At 41.2% G+C, this 21,813-nt stretch overlaps 1 long non-coding RNA gene across 1 annotated transcript; it reads right to left on the bottom strand.

Annotated features, from left to right (window-relative positions):
* Window positions 1-11,407: 11,407 nt before the first annotated feature.
* LOC112234569 lies at window positions 11,408-19,759 on the bottom strand. Its single transcript, XR_002950912.1, has 3 exons — window positions 19,596-19,759; window positions 16,695-16,836; window positions 11,408-11,655 (listed from the first exon to the last, which is right to left on the bottom strand). It is a non-coding gene; the product is annotated as an uncharacterized LOC112234569 (long non-coding RNA).
* Window positions 19,760-21,813: the final 2,054 nt, after the last annotated feature.

Here is a 21,813-nt window from a genome sequence, read left to right as displayed (position 1 = left end):
TGCCTTGGAAGTGAGGGATCTAACATTACGTAGCCCTATTTTGAGATGTGAGGTATCACAATCCCTTTCAATAATGGCAGGAATAGAAGAGGTCTTTATTCCAGTGAGATTGCTAAGGTGAACACCGCCATGTTTAGTTTTGCCCAACCTAGGTCGAGGCACAGACACGGTCTCAATGGGGATAGCTGAGCTGACTACACTGACTGTGCTAGTGGCAGACTCCACTAAACTGGCAGGCTGGCTAACAGCCTGCTGCCTGGCCTGCACCCTATCTCATTGTGGAGCTAGGGGAGTTAGAGCACTGTCTATGTTCGTAGATAAGATGAGAGCACCCCTCCAGCTAGGATGGAGTCCGTCACTCCGCAACAGGCCAGGCTTGGTCCTGTTTGTGGGTGAGTCCCAGAGAGAGGGCCAATTATCTACTAAATCTATCTTTTGGGAGGGGCAGAAAACAGTTTTCAACCAGCAATTGAGTTGTGAGACTGCTGTAGAGCTCATCACTCCTGTTAGAGTTGCGTAAATTCAAATCTGGTATCAGGATAAATATGACAATGAGTCACTGATTGTATACAATGTATTTTTTATTAGCTAAGCAATAAATGGCAAATGCCTACCAGAGAAAACATTGGTTTCTCCTTTTAGTTTGGGTGGGAATGAGTCCCATCTGGTCCATCAAGTCTACACCAATACAAAGGACTTATGTAAAAGTCAGGATGGAAATAAACTTTTCATAAACCCTTAAAACATTGGAAAGAACTTCAAAAACAACTATATTCTTTTGCGTGGGTTGTATTAGCAACAACAATGATTACACACATATAATAATATAACACAATGAGTTCTGGTCCCTCCAGAAATGTCCTGTACCTCGGGCCTAAAAAGAGTCCAGCCCGGTAAAGGAGTTCAGCAAACTCAAGTGACTTTTGTCACTCAATGTTTGTCCGTTCATTCAAGTGTAGCGTAAACCCAGTATTAAACATACCATCAATATAACAATTATTTTACCACAGAACTTAAAGCGTATCAACTCTTACTAAGTCCTCAACTACAACTAACTACATAAATCACAGTATACATCACATCAAAACAAATGAAATACCGTATACAAAAAGGTGGTAGTCAGTCGGTCAGTCAGACAATACAATCCGCCAACAGATACAATCCGCCAACAGATCTCCAGCGGAGAAAGGCCACGAAGAACGGAGAGGTGTAGTCCACGGACGCAAAGAGTGGATCCGATCCTGGGTAAACTCTATTAGGCTACAAAACAAACGGAATAGAGAAGCTTCGGCACTGAGGGTTGAACACATCCTCATTCACGTCTCCATCACAACCCTACTTTTGCGCAGCTGATGCTGGCTATTTAATTGGGAATTAAAGGGAAAGCGCCCTATTGGAAGGAGCTGCACTGAGACGGTTCAAAATAATTCAGGGCCGTCACAAGCTATGTTGCGCTTGGTGACCTCTGACTGTTTCATCCTAACATTGTTGGTGCCAACGTGGATAACAATATCCCTCTAATCTCTACACTCGCCAGTTTGATCTTCATGTCAGTAGCCCTGCCCCCTGGTAAACAGTGTATGATCGCTGGATGATTCGTTTTAAGTCTAATACTGTGGGTAATGGAGTTGCCAATGACTATGGTTTTCAATTTGTCAGAGCTAATGGTGGGAGACTTCTGCGTTTCAGACTCCGTAACAGGAGATGTAGCGACCATAGAAGGCTTTGCCTCTGACTCCAACTCACTGCTTAATGGGGAGAACCGGTTTAAAGTTTCTGTCGGCTGAATGAGCGACAGAAGCCATGAGAAAGTTGAGAAAGTTGTCCGGCTGCGGGGACTGTGCGAGGGGATTTATACTACTATCTGTACTTACTGGTGGCACAGATGTTGTTTAATCCTTTCCTACACTTAAATTACCCTTGCCTAACGATTGCGTCTGAAGCTGGGCTTGCAGCACAGCTACCCTTGCCGTAAGGCGATCGTTCTCCTGTATATTATGAGTACAATGACTGCAATTAGAAGGCATCATGTTAATGTTACTTAGCTTCGGCCGGTGGAGGTCCTGACGAACCACGTCCAGATAAAGCATCCGGAGTGAAAAAGTTGAATGAAAGAAGTAGAGCGAGGGAAAAACTACAAATATAAACAGTAATTAAAAAGTAAATACCATAAAGTTGGCAGGTAGCAAAGTAAGGTTAGCAACAAAACGCACAGCAGCACATAAACAAGTCTACAAGTTGTGACCGGAAATGACAAGCTGTTGATGGAATCCCTTCCACTATTCAGACATTGCTGTGAATGGAGGACTGTCGAACGTTAAAACAGAAAGAGATTATCGGCATTGATTTGTGTGGCTGAATTTTAGTAGATGTATAATCATCTCGCAATCGACTGGCAAGCATTCCGCAATCGACCAGTAGATCGCGATCGCTGGTAGGTCGCCCAATTTGTCACGCCCCGGCCTTAGTTATTCTTTGCTTTCTTTATTATTTTGGTTAGGCCAGGGTGTGACATGGGTGATTTATGTGTTTTCTTGTCTAGGTTTTTTTGTAGATTTATGGGGTTGTGTTCAGTTTAGGTGTCTAGGTTGGTCTATGGTTGCCTAGATTGGTTCTCAATCAGAGGCAGGTGTTTATTGTTGTCTCTGATTGGGAACCATATTTAGGCAGCCATATTCTTTGGGTATTTTGTGGGTGATTGTTTCCTGTCTTTGTGTTTTATGCACCAGTTAGGACTGTTACGGTTTTCACGTTTATTGTTTTGTAGTTTGTTCATGTTTGAGTTCTCTTATTAAAGAACCATGAACTATAACCACGCTGCGTTTTGGTCCGCCTCTCCTTCCCAGGAAGAAAGCCGTGACACAATTCCACTGTTGGGCAGTGGAATTATCTTTGCCTCCCTCCAGACCTGAGGGCACGCTCCATCTTCTAGGCCTAGACTGAAGATATGGCAAATTGGAGTTCTAGTGTATACAGCTACCAACCTCAGCAATTTGTCAGGTTGTCGATTCCAGGTGGATTGGCATTATTTATAGATAGCAATCATTTTTTCACCTCTTCCACACTAGCTTTGTGGAATTCAAAGCTACAGTGCTTATCTTTCATTTTTGGTCCGCTATGCATGAATATGAAGGCTCAGCAATTGTTTTTTGCATGTCATGCCTAAGTTTAATAATCATGTCAACAAAAAAGTAATTAAAGTGGTTGTCAATATCAAAGGGGTTTATTGTGAATGAGCCATCAGCCTCAATGAAGGATGTAGCTGAGTTAGCTTTTCTGCCTGGAATTTTATTTAATAAAGTACTCCAGAACTTTTTACTATCATTCTTTATAGCATTTATATTTGTTCCATTGTATAGTTTCTTCTCCTTTTTGTTTAGTTTAGTTACGGGATTTCTCAATTCACTGTATGTTTGCCAATCTGCTGTGTTACCAGACTTGTTTGCCATTCCCTTAACATCGTCCTTCTCAGCCATACAGTTTTTCAATGAATCTTCTATCCATGGGGATAGCAGTCTTAACAGTCAGTTTCTTTATGGGCACATGCCTGTCAGTAACCGGAAGTAGCAATTTCATAAATGTTTTCAGTGCAGCCTTCAGAATGTTCCTCATTACACACATCTTCAACATCGGAATCATTGCAATACCTCTTGTATGATTGCTTATACACTATTTTAGGTCCAGTCTTTGGAAAGTTGGTTTTCCTAGATATGAAATCAAATCAAATTTTATTTGCCACATGCGCCGAATACAATACAACCTTACAGTGAATGCTTATTTAAAACCCTTCTCTTGGACTGGGGGGCAGTATTGAGTAGCTTAGATGAATAAGGTGCCCAGAGTAATCTGCCTGCTAAGGCCCAAAAGCTAGAATATGTATATAATTAGTAGATTTGGATAGAAAACAAAACTTGAATGATGTCTGTGAGTATAACAAAACTCATATGGCAGGCAAAAACCTGAGAAAAAAATCCAACCAGGAAGTGGGAAATCTGAGGTTTGTTGGTTTTCAAGACTTTGCCTATCCAATATACAGTGTCTATGGGGTCATATTGCACTTCACAAGGCTTCCACTAGATGTCAACAGTCTTTAGAACCTTGTTTCAGGCTTGGACTGTGAAGGGGGAGCAAATAAGAGCTGTTTGACTAAGAGGTCTGTCAGAATAACATGAGCTAAGTCAGGCGGGCGGCTGTGAGAGCGAGCTGCATTCCTTTTCATGTCTAAAGACAAAGGAATTGTCCGGTTGAAACATTATTGAAGATTTCTGATTAAAACATCCTAAAGATTGATTCTATACATTGTTTGACATGTTTCTACGAACTGTAATAGAACTTTTTGGACTTTTGTCTGAACTAATTGTTCGCGCATTGTGCATTTGGATTACTGGGCTTAACGCGTGAACAAAAAGGAGGTATTTGGACATAAATGATGGACTTTATCGAACAAAACAAACATTTATTGTGGAACTGGGATTCCTGGGAGTGCATTCCGATGAAGATCATCAAAGGTAAATTAATATTTATAACGTTATTTCTGAGTTTTGTGACACCTTTCCTTCTTTGGAAAATGGCTGTATGTTTTTCTGTGACTAGGCGCTGACCTAACATAATCGCAAGGTCTGCTTTCTCCGTAAAGCCTTTTTGAAATCTGACTGTGGCTGGATTAATGAGAAGTGTACCTTTAAAATGGTGTATAATACTTGTATGTTTGAGGAATTTTAATCATGAGATTTCTGTTTTGAGATTGGTGCCCTGCAATTTCACTGGCTGTTGGCTAACGTCCAAACATAGCACCAGAGAGGGATACACCAACAATGCAGTTTTACGAAAATACCTAAAACAAGTTTGAGATAAAAATAACAAATAATTAAAGAGCAGCAGTAAAATAACAATAGCGAGGCTATATACAGGGAGTACCGGTACAGAGTCAATGTGCGGGGGCACCAGTGTCAAGATAATTGAGGTAATATGTACATGTAGGTAGAGTTATTAAAGTGACAATGCGTAGATAATAATACAGAGTAGCAGCAGCATAGATGGGGGGGGGATGCAAAAGGTTTGGGTAGCCATTTGATTAGATGTTCAGGAGTCTTATGGCTTGGGGGTAGAAGCTGTTTAGAAGCCTCTTGAACCAAGACTTGGCACTCTGGTACCGCTTGCCGTGCGGTAGCAGGGAGAACAGTCTTTGACTAGGGTGGCTGGAGTCTTTTTACAATTTTTAGGGCCTTCCTCTGACACCGCCTGGTACAGAGGTCCTCGATGGCAGGAAGCTTGGCCCCGGTGTTGTACTGGGCCATTCTCACTACACTCGGTAGTGGCTTGGTGTCGGAGGCCGAGCAGTTGCCATAACAAGCAGTGATGCAACCCACCAGGATGCTGTCGATGGTGCAGCTGAAAAATCTTTTGAGGATCTGAGGACCCATGACAAATATTTTCAGTCTCCTGAGGGGGAATAGGTTTCGTCGTGCCCTCTTCACGACTGTCTTGGTGTGCTTGGACCATGTTAATTTGTTGGTGAGGTGGACAACAAGGAACTTGAAGCTCTCAACCTGCTCCACTACAGCCCTGTCGATGAGAATGTGGGCATACTCGGTCCTCCTTTTCCTGTAGTCCACAATCATCTACTTCGTCTTGATCACATTGAGGGAGAGGTTGTTGTCCTTGCACTACACGGTCAGGTCTCTGACCTCCTCCCAATAGGATGTCTCATCGTTGTCGGTATTCAGGCCTACCACTGTTGTGTCATCAGCAAACTTAATGATAGTGTTGGAGTTGTGCCTGGCCGTGCAGTCATGAGTGAACAGGGAGTACAGGAGGGGGCTGAGCACACACCCCTGAGGGGCCCCCGCCTGAGCTTAGTGATTGAGGGCACTATGGTGTTGAACGCTGAGCTGTAGTCAATGAATAGCATTCTCACATAAGTGTTCCTATTGTCCAGGTGGAAAAGGGCAGTGTGGAGTGCAATAGAGATTGCATCATCTGTGGATCTGTTGGGGCGGTATGCAAATCGGAGTGGGTCGAGGGTTTCTGGGATAATGGTGTTGATGTGAGCCATTACCAGCCATTCAAAGCATTTCTTGGCTACAGACGTGAGTACTACGGGTCAGTAGTCATTTAGGCAGGTTACCTTAGTGTTCTTGGGCACAGGGACTATGGTGGTCTGCTTGAAACATGTTGGTATTACAGACTCAGACAGGGAGAGGTTAAAAATGTCAGTGAAGACACTTGCCAGTTGGTAAGTGCATGCTCGGAGTACACGTCCTGGTAATCCGTCTGGCCCTTCCTCCATGTGAATGTTGACCTGTTTACAGGTCTTACTCACATCGGCTGTGGAGAGCATGATCACACAGTCGTCCGGAACAGCTGATGCTCTCATGCATTTTTCCCTGTTACTTGCCTCGAAGCGAGCATAGAAGTTATTTAGCTCGTCTGGTAGGCTCGTGTCACTTGGCAGCTCTCGGCTGGGCTTCCCTTTGTAGTCTCTAATAACTTGCAAGCCCTGACACATCCTACAAGCATCAGAGCCGGTGTAGTACGATTCGATCTTAGTCCTCTATTGATGCTTTGCCTGTTTGATGGTTTGTCGGAGGGCATAGTGGGATTTCTTAAAAGCTTCCGGGTTAGAGTTCCGCTCCTTGAAAGCGGCAGCTCTACCCTTTAGCTCAGTGCGAATGTTGCCTGTAACCCATGGCTTCTGGTTGTGGTATGTACAGTTGAAGTCGGAAGTTTAAATGTCTTTGGCTAAGGTGTATGTAAACTCAGTTTTTCACAATTCCTGACATTTAATCAGAGTAAAAATTCCCTGTTTTAAGTCATTTAGGATGGTCATAACACGGTCATAATTATGTCAACATCTGCCTGAGATCAGTTTTATGAAGAAGGATGAAAAGGTGAAGGCGTTCAATACCAACTGGTATCAAACATTTTTTTCACAAGGCCTACAGTTGCATAGGCCTGCATGATGCAAACATGCATAAAGCAAGCTCAGCCCTGTGAGTTCTATCGTCTATCAGTTGTTGTCTATGTGTCTGGGTAGAGGAAATCCCCCTCCTAATCTTGTCTAAATATAATTTCTATGAACAAATATAAGGTAGCTGCGGTTTGAACAGGTTCACCCCCCAGTACCAGGAGTTTTTTTCAGGAGGTTTGTGAAAACCATGTGACTTGATTATGAAAAACGGGTCCCATCATGGCCCATATAAAGCCTTCTTACAACTCATTAATTGTCATACTTTATAAGGTCCAGAGTTTTCCTAGTTAGGTTAACATACAAGGAAAAACTCTAGGCCCCAGGGGGTAAAAATTGCCCCACCGCTCTGGGACCTATGGTGCCACCAGTCTGCTTGCAGTTGTCAGTTATCGTCAGGTATGTGGAGGATCAGGGCTTTATTCAGGACCTTTTCTTGGGCTACTTTTATGTGTCAAGTTGGCAAGATGCGCAGTTTGTGTTTGACTTTATGAATTTTGAGATGTCTGAGTTTGACGACATAGAGAAACTCATTGTCCAAACCTACGATGGTGCAGCTGTAATGGAATGTATCTGCTATTTGTATTTACAGCAAAGTCCCCTCATGTTCCCTGTTTAAGAGGTGATGACTACTCCACTCCACTACCATTGTCCACTTTCTCCTGACATGAACTGAAGCCATGTCTCATGTGCCCCCTCATCCACTGGCACATTGAATGTTCCCTTCCAAGTACTGTGAGTACCCCTATCAATTTTCTATAATTACTGTACGTAGTCAATCACATTATTACACATCAAAGATTTTACTCCCTGCTTGGACTAACTCATTCTTTGCTCTTTTGTCTAACTGTGTAGTGTCTTGTTTTTTTTTGTCTTCCCAGTAAAATCATGTCCTGCACTGGTCAAGCCTCTGAACACCAACTCATGCCTCATGTCCTCATTCAATCACAGCTGTGATCCCTTTCCAACACTGTAAGTAGCCCTCATTCCCCTTAACCATAATATTGTACTATAAATGTCTTAAATAAAATCTTTAGGTTAAAATAATTAGTCTCTGATGATTTTTGAAACACACTTTGTAGTCTGCTTGTTCCGTGCCTGTACCGTGGTTCTCCCATCCTCCTAAATTGTTCAAGTCACCAGCTTCGACTGATGCATAGTCCCTTTAACTCTACCTACATGTACATATTACCTTAATTACCTCGACTAACCTGTGCCCCCACACATTGACTCTGTACCGGTAAACACTGTATATAGCCTCGCTACTGTTATTTTACTGTGTCACGTTCGTTGAATGGAGGAGACCAAGGTGCAGCGTGATATGAATACATGCGAATGTGAAGCTAAATATAGTGCAACTAACACATAGACAATAACCCACAAAATACCCAAAGCAGATGGCTGCCTAAATATGGTTCCCAACCAGAGACAACGATAAACAGCTGCCTCTAATTGAGAACCAATCTAGGCAACCATAGACATACATAAACACCTAGACAGTGTACACCCCCATAAACATACAAAACCCCTAGACAGTACAAAAACTCATACATCACCCATGTCACACCCGGACCTAACCAAAATAATAAAGAAAACAAAGAATACTAAGGTCAGGGCGTGACATACTGCTGCTCATTAATTATTATTATTTAATAACTGAGCACTTATTTTTCTTAACTGCATTGTTGGTTAAGGGCTTGTAAGTAAGCATTTCACTGTAAGGTCAAAACCTGTTGTATTCTGCGCATGTGACAAATACAATTTGATTTGATATCAACAGACCACCCACTTACTACCCTGAGACAAGGTTGAGTATAACCCATGAAGATCTTCTCCACCGCACAAGACCGAAAGGGCACAAAACCGGACAGGCAGATCACGTCTGTGACTCAACCCACTCAAGTGACGCATCCCTCCTAGGGACGGCATGGAAGAGCACCAGTAAGCCAGCGACTCAGCCCCCGTAATAGGGTCAGAGGCAAAGCATCCCAGTGGAGAGAGAGGAGCCAGGCAGAGACAGCAAGGGCGATTTGTCGCTCCAGTGCCTTGCCGTTCACATTCACACCCCTGGGCCAGACTACACTTAATCATAGGACCTACTGAAGAGATGAGTCTTCAGTAAGGACTTAACAGTCGAGACCAAGTCTGCGTCTCTCACATGGATAGGCAGCTCATTCCATAAAAATTGAGCTCTATAGGAGAAAGCCCTGCCTCTAGCTGTTTGCTTAGAAATTCTAGGGACAATTAGGAGGCCTGCGTCTTGTGCATATGTATAGGTATGTATGGCAGGACCAAATCAGAGAGATGGGTAGGAGAAAGCCCATGCGATGCTTTGTAGGTTAGCAGTAAAACCTTGAAATCAGCCCTAGCCTTAACAGGAAGCCAATGTAGAGAGGCTAGCACTGGAGTAATATGATATTTTGTTTTGGTTCTAGTCATGATTCTAGCAACTTTGTTAAGCTTCTAAGTTAATTTACTGCTTTGTCCGGATAGTTGGAGAGTAGAGCACTGCAGTAGTCTAATCTTTTTGGATAATTTATTGACAAAAAATTTCAGATTTTTGTAATGTTTTACGACGATGGAAAAAAGCTGTCCTTAAGATATTCTTGATATGTTTGTCAAAAGAGATATCAGGGCCCTTCACAGTTTTATTTGAGATGACTGTACAACTGTTAAGATTAATTGTCAGATCCAACAGCAGATCTTTGTTTCTTGGGACCTAGAACTAAGCATCTCTGTTTTGCCCAAGTTTAAAAGTAAAACATTTAACCGCCATCCACTTCCTTATGTCTGAAACACAGGCTTCCAGGGTACGCAATTTTGGGGCTTCACCATGTTTCATCGAAATGTACAGCTGTGTGTTATCCGCATAGCAGTGAATGTTAACATTATGTTTACAAATGACATCCCCAAAAGGTAAAATATATGGAGAAAACAATAGTGGTCCTAAAACGGAACCTTGAGGAATGCTGAAATGTACAAATGATTTGTCAGAGGACAAACCATCCACAGAGACAAACTGATATCTTTCTGGCAGATAAGATCTAAACCAGGCAAGATCTTGCCTGTGGAGACAAATTAGGATTTCTAATCCCTCCAAAAGAATGTGGTGATCAATGATGTCAAAAGCAGCACTTAGGTCTAGGAGCACAAGGACAGATGGCCAACATGATTACACTCAAACACCTTCTCCTGCATATCCAGTTGAAGTCAGAAGTTTACATACAATGGGGAGAACAAGTATTTGATACACTGCAGATTTTGCAGGTTCTCCTACTTACAAAGCATGTAGAGGTCTGTAATTTTTAGGTACACTTCAACTGTGAGAGACGGAATCTAAAACAAAAATCCAGAAAGTCACATTGTATGATTTTTAAGTAATTCATTTGCATTTTATTGCATGGCATAAGTATTTGATCACCTACTAACCAGTAAGAATGGATTTGGAGTCAAATATAGGGAAGGAGGGGGGGTAACGTAATTGCAACGGTAGAGGCTGAACATATAAAATCCACATAGAAACCTTTGACTGGAAAAATTACAGTTTTCAGTGTTTGAGCCCAGTTGCCTTAGAGCTGATTACAATGCCTACAACATTAAAAAACTTGTAACTGTATGCATTTTTGTCAGGCAGGACCATACAGCAATGAATGAGATCAAGTTTGACTTGGAAAGTTATCTATGTAACAGCTACTAAAAAGTGAAGATATTTCTGCCTATTGTATCTGTGTGTTTACAGGTCTATATTTCCAAGATGCATTAAGATATCCTAATGCTGTTTGTTTGTGTATATATGTAAAGCAGACAACTGACTACATGTATTCCACATTTTAGCAATATCAGATCTTGCAATTTTGGGTTACATGAGCACACTGTATGTGGACCACACCACTCCAGCCAGGCATTATTCTGTTTTCCATATAGCAAATTGCAAGAGCCACATCAAAACTTTACACACACTGCTGCCATCTAGTGGTCAAAATATGTCACACACTGCATTATGGCTTTTCGCTTGCATTTCAAAGATGAAACCCCCCCCCAAAACAAATTTGTTTATATTATCTTTTCCCAGATCTAATGTGTTATATTCTCCTACATTCATTTTAAATTTCCACAAACTTCAAAGTGTTTCCATTCAAATGGTATCAAGAATATGCATATCCTTGCTTCAGGTCCATTTTGGGCAGAAATGGAAAAAAAGGGTCAGACCATTAAGAGGTTAATTGACAATATAGTGAATATATTTTTTCTACACGAAAGTAAAGCAGAGCACAAGATTCATTATGCATTTCTCTTCAATCAATATTCTCACTTGAATACCTACATGTTTAATTTCTCTCGTCTGAAGCACTTCATTCCAAGGGTCATTTTAAGGATGGACAAGCAAACTATTTAACCATCCTTTAGGTTGTTAAACAATAAAAATGCTGAACAGAGGAATCCAGCAGAGAGTAAATAGCAGCTCTTTATTTCACAACCTCATATACATGACAAGTTTTTTTTTATACAGCATACATTGTGACATATCAACAGTGAACAAACATAATGGCTTTCTTGTTACAGTGGAGAGTTGAATAGAGTTTATTTAATGACCGAGTGGCACATCTGTCTACTCTACGATGTGTTTATCTGAAAACGGTGTCTTGTTTTGACTCCTAACATCCTTGATCAAACCAGTGATGTAACACCTGCAGGAAACACAACAAGACAAAGTTATTTTATGAATCAATTGACCATCTGCAAATCATATTCTAACAGTTAGGGCTCGGAAAAGGATAAATACTAAAGAATATATACAAACGAAAAAACTAAGCATTACACTGAACAAAGCATGCACATCCATGTATTGTGTGGTGTTTTGAAATATGCATAGCCAAGTCAAGTAAATGTGCATAACCAAGCCTAGCCTGATCTTCTAGATCTGATAAATATCCAAATGGCATTCCCAATAGCATAATAAAAATAGAACAAGAATGTAAATATCTTCTGGTTATACCACAGAATTCTAGATCACTCCCTTGAGCAGAAATTTTGTAGACATTCATGAGCTGTGTTCGAATACCCATACTAACATACTGTATACTTAATGAGTCTATATACACTACATACTATTGGTTCATTTTAGTATACTGTAAAGCAGGGGTGTCAAACTCAAATACCCAGTGGGCCAAAATGTAAAACCTGAACAAAGTCACGGGCCAACATTGAACAAATTAACCTTTTAATATGGACCCAAACAAGTTTTGCTTTAACATTGAATATGGAACAAGCATCGCTTATTACCATACAATATATAATTTAATAGTGGAGACATGCAAAATCGAATTTCAAATGAAAAAACACATCAATGGCATTCATTTATTAAATAAATAAAATTTAAATAAAAATTGTATGCCTCTTTTCTATTTGCAGCCTTCTGATTTAAATACCAAAATAAACTTTTTCCACTGGCTAATAATTTTACAAATAAAATGATAACAAATCAATCAACCATTCAAGCCCATGCCTTGTAGCAAGAAAAAGTGCATAAAGAAAACGTTAATTATTGCACACTGGTCTAATCTGATGTGCCCAAGCCAGATACCTGGCATCTCTTCTTGGATGCTAGTTCATCAATGTCTGGGCTCAAGCTCTGAGCTGAAGAAATCCTCAGTATCGAGCGAAGATGTTCATCAGTCAGACGTCTCCTGTGAGTTGTTTTGGTCATCTTCATCGAGGAGAAAAGTTGCTCGCATAGATAAGTGCTGCCGAACATGGAGAGCATCTGAGCAGCTTGGGTGCGGAGCTGAGGCATTGTGTCAGGGATGAACCGTGGAAACTGTGCGGCGCCCACAGCATCATACTTTGACTTCAGCGTGTCGTTGCACTGGAGTTCAATCAGCTCCATTTGGATGTTGGTTGGTGCATTTTCCACATCAACTGCGAAGGGATTACTAAGCAGTTCAAACTTGCATTTCTGGGCATCGAAGTCGGCAAATCGCCGGCTAAACTCAGCGGCGAGAACACTGAGTTTTTCAGCAAACTGTGCGCATGGGAACACGGCGGTAGATATCTGCGCTTTTATGGATTGGCAGCAGGGAAAATGGCAAGGGTTTCCTTGCAGCATCTGATTCTCCCACAGGCACAGTTTAGTTTTGAAGGCCCTCACTGCAGCGTACATGTCTGTGATGATGCGCCCCCGCCCCTGAAGCTGCAGGTTCAGCGCATCGAGATGGCTCGAGATGTCACAGAGAAAGGCCAGCTCACACAGGAACTTTTGCTCCCGGAGCTCTGCTGTATCCTTCCCTTTGGTTTCCAGGAATTGACATATTTCCTCACGCAGCTCGAAACATCTGTTCAGTACTTTTCCTCTGCTTAGCCATCTCACCTCTGTGTGATACGGCACGTCTGCGTATTCCGAACCACACTCCTCCAGAAAAGATTTAAACTGGCGGTGATTTAGACCTTTGGCTCTTATAAAGTTAACTACCTGTGTTACTGTGGTCATAACATGTTCCATCTTTAGGGCTTTGGCACACAGTGCTTCCTGATGTATGATGCAGTGGTAAACAGTTAGCTCACCTGCACAGTTCTCTTCCCGCATCTTCTCCCGAACCATGCCCACCAGTCCACTCTTTTTACCGCACATCGCTGGCGCACCATCTGTCGTTAATCCAACGAGTTTATCCCACGGCAGCTTTATTTCAGTTACACATTTGGAAACCTCCTCAAAGATTTCCTTTCCTGTGGTTGTGCCATGCATTGATTTGAATCCTAATAGCTCCTCCGTAACACACAGATTTGAGTCCACTCCACGGATGAAGACTGACAGCTGAGCAGTATCAGATGCGTCGCAGCTCTCATCCACAGCGAGGGAGAACGCAACAAAATCTTTTCCCTTTTCCATCAGCTGGTCATACAGATTGGTGGCAAGATCACATGTGCGATCAGCTACTGTGTTCCTGCTCAGGCTCACGTTTGAAAATGCTTGTTTTTGCTCTGGGCATACGAGGTCACAAACCTTCATCATGCACTTTTTCATGAACTCTCCCTCATTAAAGGGCCGGGCTGATTTTGCGATCTCTGCTGCCACTATATAACTAGCCTTTACAGCAGCCTCGCTTTGTGATGTGGCTTTTTTAAACATATTCTGTTGTGAAACCAAACTTCTTTTCATCTCCTCTACTTTCTGGCTCCTTTGAGTCATGTCCAGGTCCTTGTATTTGTCATGGTGTTTCGTTTCATAGTGTCGTCTAATGTTGTACTCCTTACTTACAGCCACGTTGACTCCACAAACAAGACAAACAGGTTTGTCTTTTACATATGTAAACAGATATTCTGCCTCCCACTTGTCCAGAAAGCTCCTGTTTTCTGCCTTTCTTTTCGACATTTTTGGGAAGGGTTAGCTCGCTGGCAGTTGTAGCGTCTATGTTGCTATGACTACTGTCACAGAGGAGAGAGCGTTTCTGGGTCCTGTCCTGATTGGCGCGCGAAAACAGCAGAGCATTATGGGATTCGTAGTATTAGTGGTGAATGCGCTGTATAATACCGGCGGGCCAGCTCTAGTAGTAATTTGGTATTGTCTCGCGGGCCAAATATAATTACCCCGCGGGCCAAATTTGGCCCACGGGCCAGAGTTTGACACCCATGCTGTAAAGGAACAGTATGCTTTCAGTTGAGCGCACTAGCGCTTTGCCCGTCTACCGGAAGTTGATGCTGTTGCTATGCAACCTCTTTCCAGCATAACAAATGACTGGTTAGACATTTTAAGACATTAGGTGTGTTCTTAAATTTAATCTGGAGTGCCAGAGTGTGCTCAAATTCAGAGCATTTCGCTTTAGGAGCGCACACTGGACATTCGGGCCGAGGAGTAGGGCTGATTTGAGCTTTCTGACCTTACAACGGCAGTCAAGCACCCAAGCTAACGTTGGCTAGTTGGCTAGCTACTTCCAGACACAAATGAGACCACTCGGACCATTTTACTTGCCCTAGCAGAGCTGGTTAGGCTGTTTTCATGTTATCCAGTGCGTTGGTGACTGTAACTGCTGCTGGCAACAATTTAATTATGCTTTTTTGATGATACCAGCCATATTCAATGGGTGTTGAGCGCTCGTAAATTCAATATTCTGCGCTCTGGTACACTCAGACGAGAGTGCTCTTAAATCGGAGTAGATGGCCAGAGTGAATTTACGAAAGCACCCGAATGTCCATTGAGAACGCACAACAACTATACCATTTAGCGAAGCTAAGAATGATGGGAATAATCAAGTCAATAAACGTTGGGTGGTTCATTAAATAGCCTATAGTTAATATCCTGGCAAGTTTGATGTATAAGTAGCTAGCTAACAACATACCAGTACAAACTGCTGTAAGGATACTGTCAAGGATTTCCTCCTCTTCCTCCGAAGAGGAGAGGCGAAAAGGATCAGAGGACCAATATGCGGCGTGGTAAGTGTCCATGGTTCCTTTTAATACGTAAACGTACACATGAACAACTGATTACAAAAACAAGAAACGTGTGAAAACCTAAACAGTCCTATCTGGTGCAAAACACAGAGACAGGAACAATCACCCATAAACACACAGTGACACCCAGGCTACCTAAGTATGATTCTCAATCAGAGACAACTAATGACACCTGCCTCTGAGAACCATACTAGGCCGAAACATAGAAATACCCAAATCATAGAAAAACAAACATAGACTGCCCACCCAACTCACACCCTGACCATACTAAAATAATGACAAAACAAAGGAAATAAAGGTCAGAACGTGACAGATACGCTATTTGGTTCGTAAGGACAGCATAGCTAACAAATTGTCAGCCAATAAAATGTAAGGTAACTCATTAAAAAGTCATTACTTTATTACATTGTTCAACATTTTCTTAACATTTGTCAAAGTTAAAGGACTGAACTTGTATCCGCTCTAGTTGTACTTCGACTGCATATTTTCCGCCATTTCCTTCAAATCTGTAAAAGACGTGAAGCCACGCCCATTTCCTGAAAAGTTGCATTTTGGGCCCTAAAGTACAGAAAGTGTCCTCTGCGTCTATACTTCATATTTTGGCGAATTTAGTACGACATCCGGGAACTTTTGGCATACTAACTATATCCATACTATGGCCAATAAGCATACTAACTATATCCATACTATGCCCAACAAGCATACTAACTATATCCATACTATGCCCAACAAGCATACTAACTATATCCATACTATGCCCAACAAGCATACTAACTATATCCATACTATGCCCAACAAGCATACTAACTATATCCATACTATGCCCAACAAGCATACTAACTATATCCATACTATGACCAACAAGCATACTAACTATATCCATACTATGACCAACAAGCATACTAACTATATCCATACTATGACCAATAAGCATACTAACTATATCCATACTATGACCAATAAGCATACTAACTATATCCATACTATGACCAATAAGCATACTAACTATATCCATACTATGACCAATAAGCATACTAACTATATCCATACTATGACCAATAAGCATACTAACTATATCCATACTATGACCAATAAGCATACTAGCTATATCCATACTATGACCAATAAGCATACTATATACTCAATTCACATCACAAATAGTACGGTTAGTATGATTATTCGAACACAGCTAAGGTCTATTTATTCTACATCACTAATTTAACCCAGTGTCCTGTGATACAATTGGGTGTTCATAACTACCAATCATTAATGAGTACCTTACCGTGTGAGCCTTTGCACTGTTTGAGCACCTCATTGAAACCCTCGCACAAGCGGAGGTCTGCCTGAGTGGTGGCGCAGTTCAGGAACTGTCGCACCTCAAACATGCATGGGCCCGGCTGGGAGGAGACAGGTTGAGCGGCCTCCTGTAATGGCACAGACACACACACACACTTGTCAAAGATACTGTAGCCATCTGCACTACTGTAAACAAGTATTGATTTGACTTCAGTGTGACAGTCATTATCTCCATGCTAGCTCAGATACATTATGCAACATTTCCACCTGTCCTTTATATCTTTGACATAACAAATCAAATTTGATGTCATATGTGCCAAATACAACCTTACAGTGAAGTGATCACTTACAAGCCCTTAACCAACAATGCAGTTAAGAAAAAAAACGTTAAATGATTTACTAAAATAAACTAAAGTTAAAAAAATGAAGAAAAAAATAAAATAACTAATAATTAAGGAGCAACAATAAAATAACAATAGCGAGGCTATATACAGGGGGTACCGGTACAGAGTCAATGTGCTAGGGCACCAGTTAGTCGAGGTAATTGAGGTAATATTTACATCTAGGTAGAAGTAAAGTGACTATGCATGGCTAATAAACAGAGAGTAGCAGCAGCATAAAAATGGGGGTGGGGACAATGCAAATAGTCCAGGTTGGTGATGTGGACACCAAGGAACTTGAAGCTCTCAACCTGCTCCACTACAGCCCCGTTGATGAGAATAGGGGCGTTCCCAGCCCTCCTTTTTCTGTAGTCCACAATTATCTCCTTTGTCTTGATCACGTTGAGGGAGAGGTTGATATCCTGGCATCACACGTAAAGGAGTGCAATTACCTGATAGAATATTTCAAAGTTGCATAATGTTGCTTGTTTACTGACGAATGTCTGGTTTGGCCATTCCAAGTACCATGCTGTATACTTTCATGGAAATTCAAGGCAAATTTAAATTATCAATACATTTCTGCATAATGCACCTTTTGAATGAGTTCTGCAGAGATTTCATAGAACAGTATCGACAAGCTATCTTTTATGTTCCTTGTTTACTGCATCTAGGGCATTCCATTGCTATGGCTAGGCCACATGATGTTCTGCTTCCAAAACCTCAATGGCAGGTTTATATGATATAATACTAAGTAATCAAATTCATCAACCATAATTGTAGAAATACCAGAACTAATATTGTTGGAGTAATGCCACTTTTGAGACATCCCATGGGCCAGACAATCCTTTAATAATTTGCTTCATCCAAAACTCTTTCTAGCTGTTGTAATACTGTCAGCGCCAGATTCAATTGCCTCAGTCGTCGTGTAGTCAATGTCTGACATCAAGGAGTATAATGTGACACTTCTTAGTGAGTGAATGGGTCGCTTGCGTGACCTCACTTAGCTGAAGGGAGGAGTTTGGGTTTTCTAGGACAGGTCTAGTTCCATTTTAAGAAAAGCTATCAAGAAATCAAACTGTGATATATCAAACTGTGACATCACATTGTTTAAAGCTTATTTCCTGCAATTCTACACATTTTGTCATGGGGTGCAAAAGAAAATGTATTTTTAAAGCACATTTTCTTGCAATTCTATATATTGTAATGTCTAATCTGTGTCATATGATATGAGTGACACAAATTACAACAATAACTACGGGCTAAAAAAACAAAACAATTTTTTTAGCTGACATGGGCTAGTTGATCTGGAATTTCTGACAAGTTATAAATAGCTCTAAGGTATGCAATGACTAACATGACAAGAGGAACTGATGATGCACTACCCAATTTCAAAATTGCACCGTGTGTATTTTACTATTACAACTTTCAAGAGTAAGTTTAAAGCCTGGGAACCACTGATCTACATGATCATCACCAGACTCTTCATCAACCATCTCCCTGACCACCTTCCTCTGATCAAGCCATGAATTGTCCCTCTCCATCTTCGGAGGATGCATGCATTCAAAGACTTGGCCTCTATTGGTTAGTAAACAGCTGATCTCTAATCTTATACCTCCACATTGGTTATTATCACCAAGAACGAATATGTGCAGGAAAACAGTCTGACTGACAATAAGAAACAGCAATTATTTAAAATTGATGGAATAATTTGTTCTTTGGTTTATGCAAACTTCTCGAGCAAATGCTGACCTTCTACCCACTGCCCTTGGGGTCAAGAACTGAAAAATGACCCACAAATGTAGCTAAGGAGCTTTGTGATGCAGACTATTAGGAGAAGTGTCAGTCATATGGCACTAGTTTTAGAGTGTCAGTCATATGGCACTAGTTTTAGAGTGTCAGTCATATGGCACTAGTTTTAGAGTGTCAGTCCTATGGCACTAGTTTTAGAGTGTCAGTCATATGGCACTAGTTTTAGAGTGTCAGTCATATGGCACTAGTTTTAGAGTGTCAGTCATATGGCACTAGTTTTAGAGTGTCAGTCATATGGCACAGTTTTAGAGTGTTTTGGCACTAGTTTTAGAGTGTCAGTCATATGGCACTAGTTTTAGAGTGTCAGTCATATGGCACTAGTTTTAGAGTGTCAGTCATATGGCACTAGTTTTAGAGTGTCAGTCATATGGCACTAGTTTTAGAGTGTCAGTCCTATGGCACTAGTTTTAGAGTGTCAGTCATATGGCACTAGTTTTAGAGTGTCAGTCATATGGCACTAGTTTTAGAGTGTCAGTCATATGGCACTAGTTTTAGAGTGTCAGTCATATGGCACTAGTTTTAGAGTGTCAGTCATATGGCACTAGTTTTAGGGCTGTGTTTCTAAAACAGCTGTGTGTCATTCAATTACAATTATGCATATGGACACTATAACCAGGTAACTGCTATGCAACCGAGGCTGTTACCATTTTAATAAACCAGCATCTGACCTAGTTTCGTTATCGTTCAAAACTCATTACCTGGTTGGTGCCGAGGAACGACTGGCACTGCGACTTCCTCTAGCCATTTTTTTTATGCAGATAATATCTTCTTTACAACTTCAAACTGTTTCTGCCAGGATCGTCTGGTCCTCATCTGAAGCCTCTTGTAAACGCAAATAGGACGTATGTTAGCACGCACACGTGCCAATGACCTTGTGTGGATTGCGCATGCGCAGACATACCGGTAAATTCTCACTCATGAGTAGAGGCGATTACCTATTTACTGAAGTTCAGTACGTTTTTTTTTATCACATAACAAACAAAATATGTAGTTAGTTTGTTCATTCTAAAACTCTGACAACAGTTTTAGAGAATGGTAAACAGATTATGAAAATGTTCTACTAGACAGTTCTCTGGCTAATACGATGGCAAGCATGACAATCTTTCAGTGACGTTCCAGTGTCCCCAAATATCTGTTGGACTGCCAATCGTCAACATTTTATGCCGTAACAAAGTGTCTTTCTACATGTAACATTTCAACAGACAAATTGTAGAACAATATGACAATCTTCTAACCAATATCTATCGGTCACTCGCTGATGTATTGCCTTTGGCCACTTGATGGCGCTGAAATTCCATCAGAAATTAAGTCAATGCTCAGCAATTGATCGAACTATGATTAGAATGAAGATTACATTTCAAAGTTCTTCTGTTATATAATAACTCCCATCAGTTGTTAATTAAGTATCATTTATTTTTATATAGACAACTAATTAACTAAACAATTAAACAAATCTGTGAGTTCTGTAAAACCTTAATTGAACGGAATATCATCATCATGCAGATGCAGTCGAGTAACCGGGTGTGAACGCCAGGCTCAATGACTGTCCTGAACTCTTAACCCTGTAACCGGGTGTGAACGCCAGGCTCAATGACTGTCCTGAACTCTTAACCCTGTAACCGGGTGTGAACGCCAGGCTCAATGACTGTCCTGAACTCTTAACCCTGTAACCGGGTGTGAACGCCAGGCTCAATGACTGTCCTGAACTCTTAACCCTGTAACCGGGTGTGAACGCCAGGCTCAATGACTGTCCTGAACTCTTAACCCTGTAACCGGGTGTGAACGCCAGGCTCAATGACTGATGATTCAATGGAATATCATCATCATGCAGATGCAGTCGAGTCAACAATCAGTAGGTGGTGGCAAGAATACCTCAACTGCACAACTTTAATATGGCCTGACATGTTCCCCAACTTTGGCGACTACTAAATATGTTTCTACTTTCAGAACTACTGACTAAAAAGTATACAAAAGTACTGGAGAACTTGTCTTGTTTATAGAAACCCATAATGAATGTGATGTTTATGGTGTGCTGTACTGCATTCCCCCACATTAAAAAATACTACAGTTTACTATAGAATACTACAGTATTTACAATAGAATTCTATAGTAACATTTTGTATAATGTAGAATACTATACTAGTACTTACTATATCATTTTGTAGTTTAATGTAGAATACCAGAGTAAATACTACCTTATAATCGTAAAAAAAAACACTGAAGTAAATACTACAGGAATATCCGCAAAAACACAACACTTTTTAAAAACTGTGACGACCCTCCCACTCTGTCTGCCGTATTATGTCTTTGTTCTTGTTTCCTTATTAATGCCGGTGGGCGGAGTTGGGAGGGTCGTCAGCTTCATGGGAAACACCTGGGCCTGGTGTCTCCCAGGATAAATAGACCTCTTCCACATTCATGGGGGAGACTCTCTCCATGCAGACACCTTTGTAGATTGTGTTGTGGTTCTTGGTGGCCTTTTGTTTGTTTGCTTTGGCACCTTTCAACACCCTGCATTCTCACATTCATGCATGCAAAACACTCACTTATACTACTGATTACTGATTACACACACACCATTGTATATTTTCCTTAGTTGCTTTAGTTAATAAATATATATTTTGTTACTCCTTATCTCCACGTTGTCTCCCTTTGTTACGGGCTTTGAGCCGGTTCGTGACAAGACTATAATACATACTACAGTATTTAATTTGCATATACCTCCCCTCCCCCATATCAACATTTGTGCCACCATTAAGTGAGAAACCTCCAGGTAACTGACAAAATAAAGGAAAGACCACCATAACTGGCAACTTCATTAAATAGTACCCGCAAAACACCAGTCTCAACGTCAACAGTGAAGAGGCGACTCTGGGATTCTGGCCTTTTAGGCAGAGGTTGCAAAGAAAAAAAGAG

The sequence above is a fragment of the Oncorhynchus tshawytscha genome, linkage group LG33, assembly GCF_018296145.1.
Source record: "Oncorhynchus tshawytscha isolate Ot180627B linkage group LG33, Otsh_v2.0, whole genome shotgun sequence".
Taxonomy (NCBI): Eukaryota; Metazoa; Chordata; class Actinopteri; order Salmoniformes; family Salmonidae; genus Oncorhynchus; species Oncorhynchus tshawytscha.
This window is presented reverse-complemented; position numbering and strand designations above follow the sequence as displayed.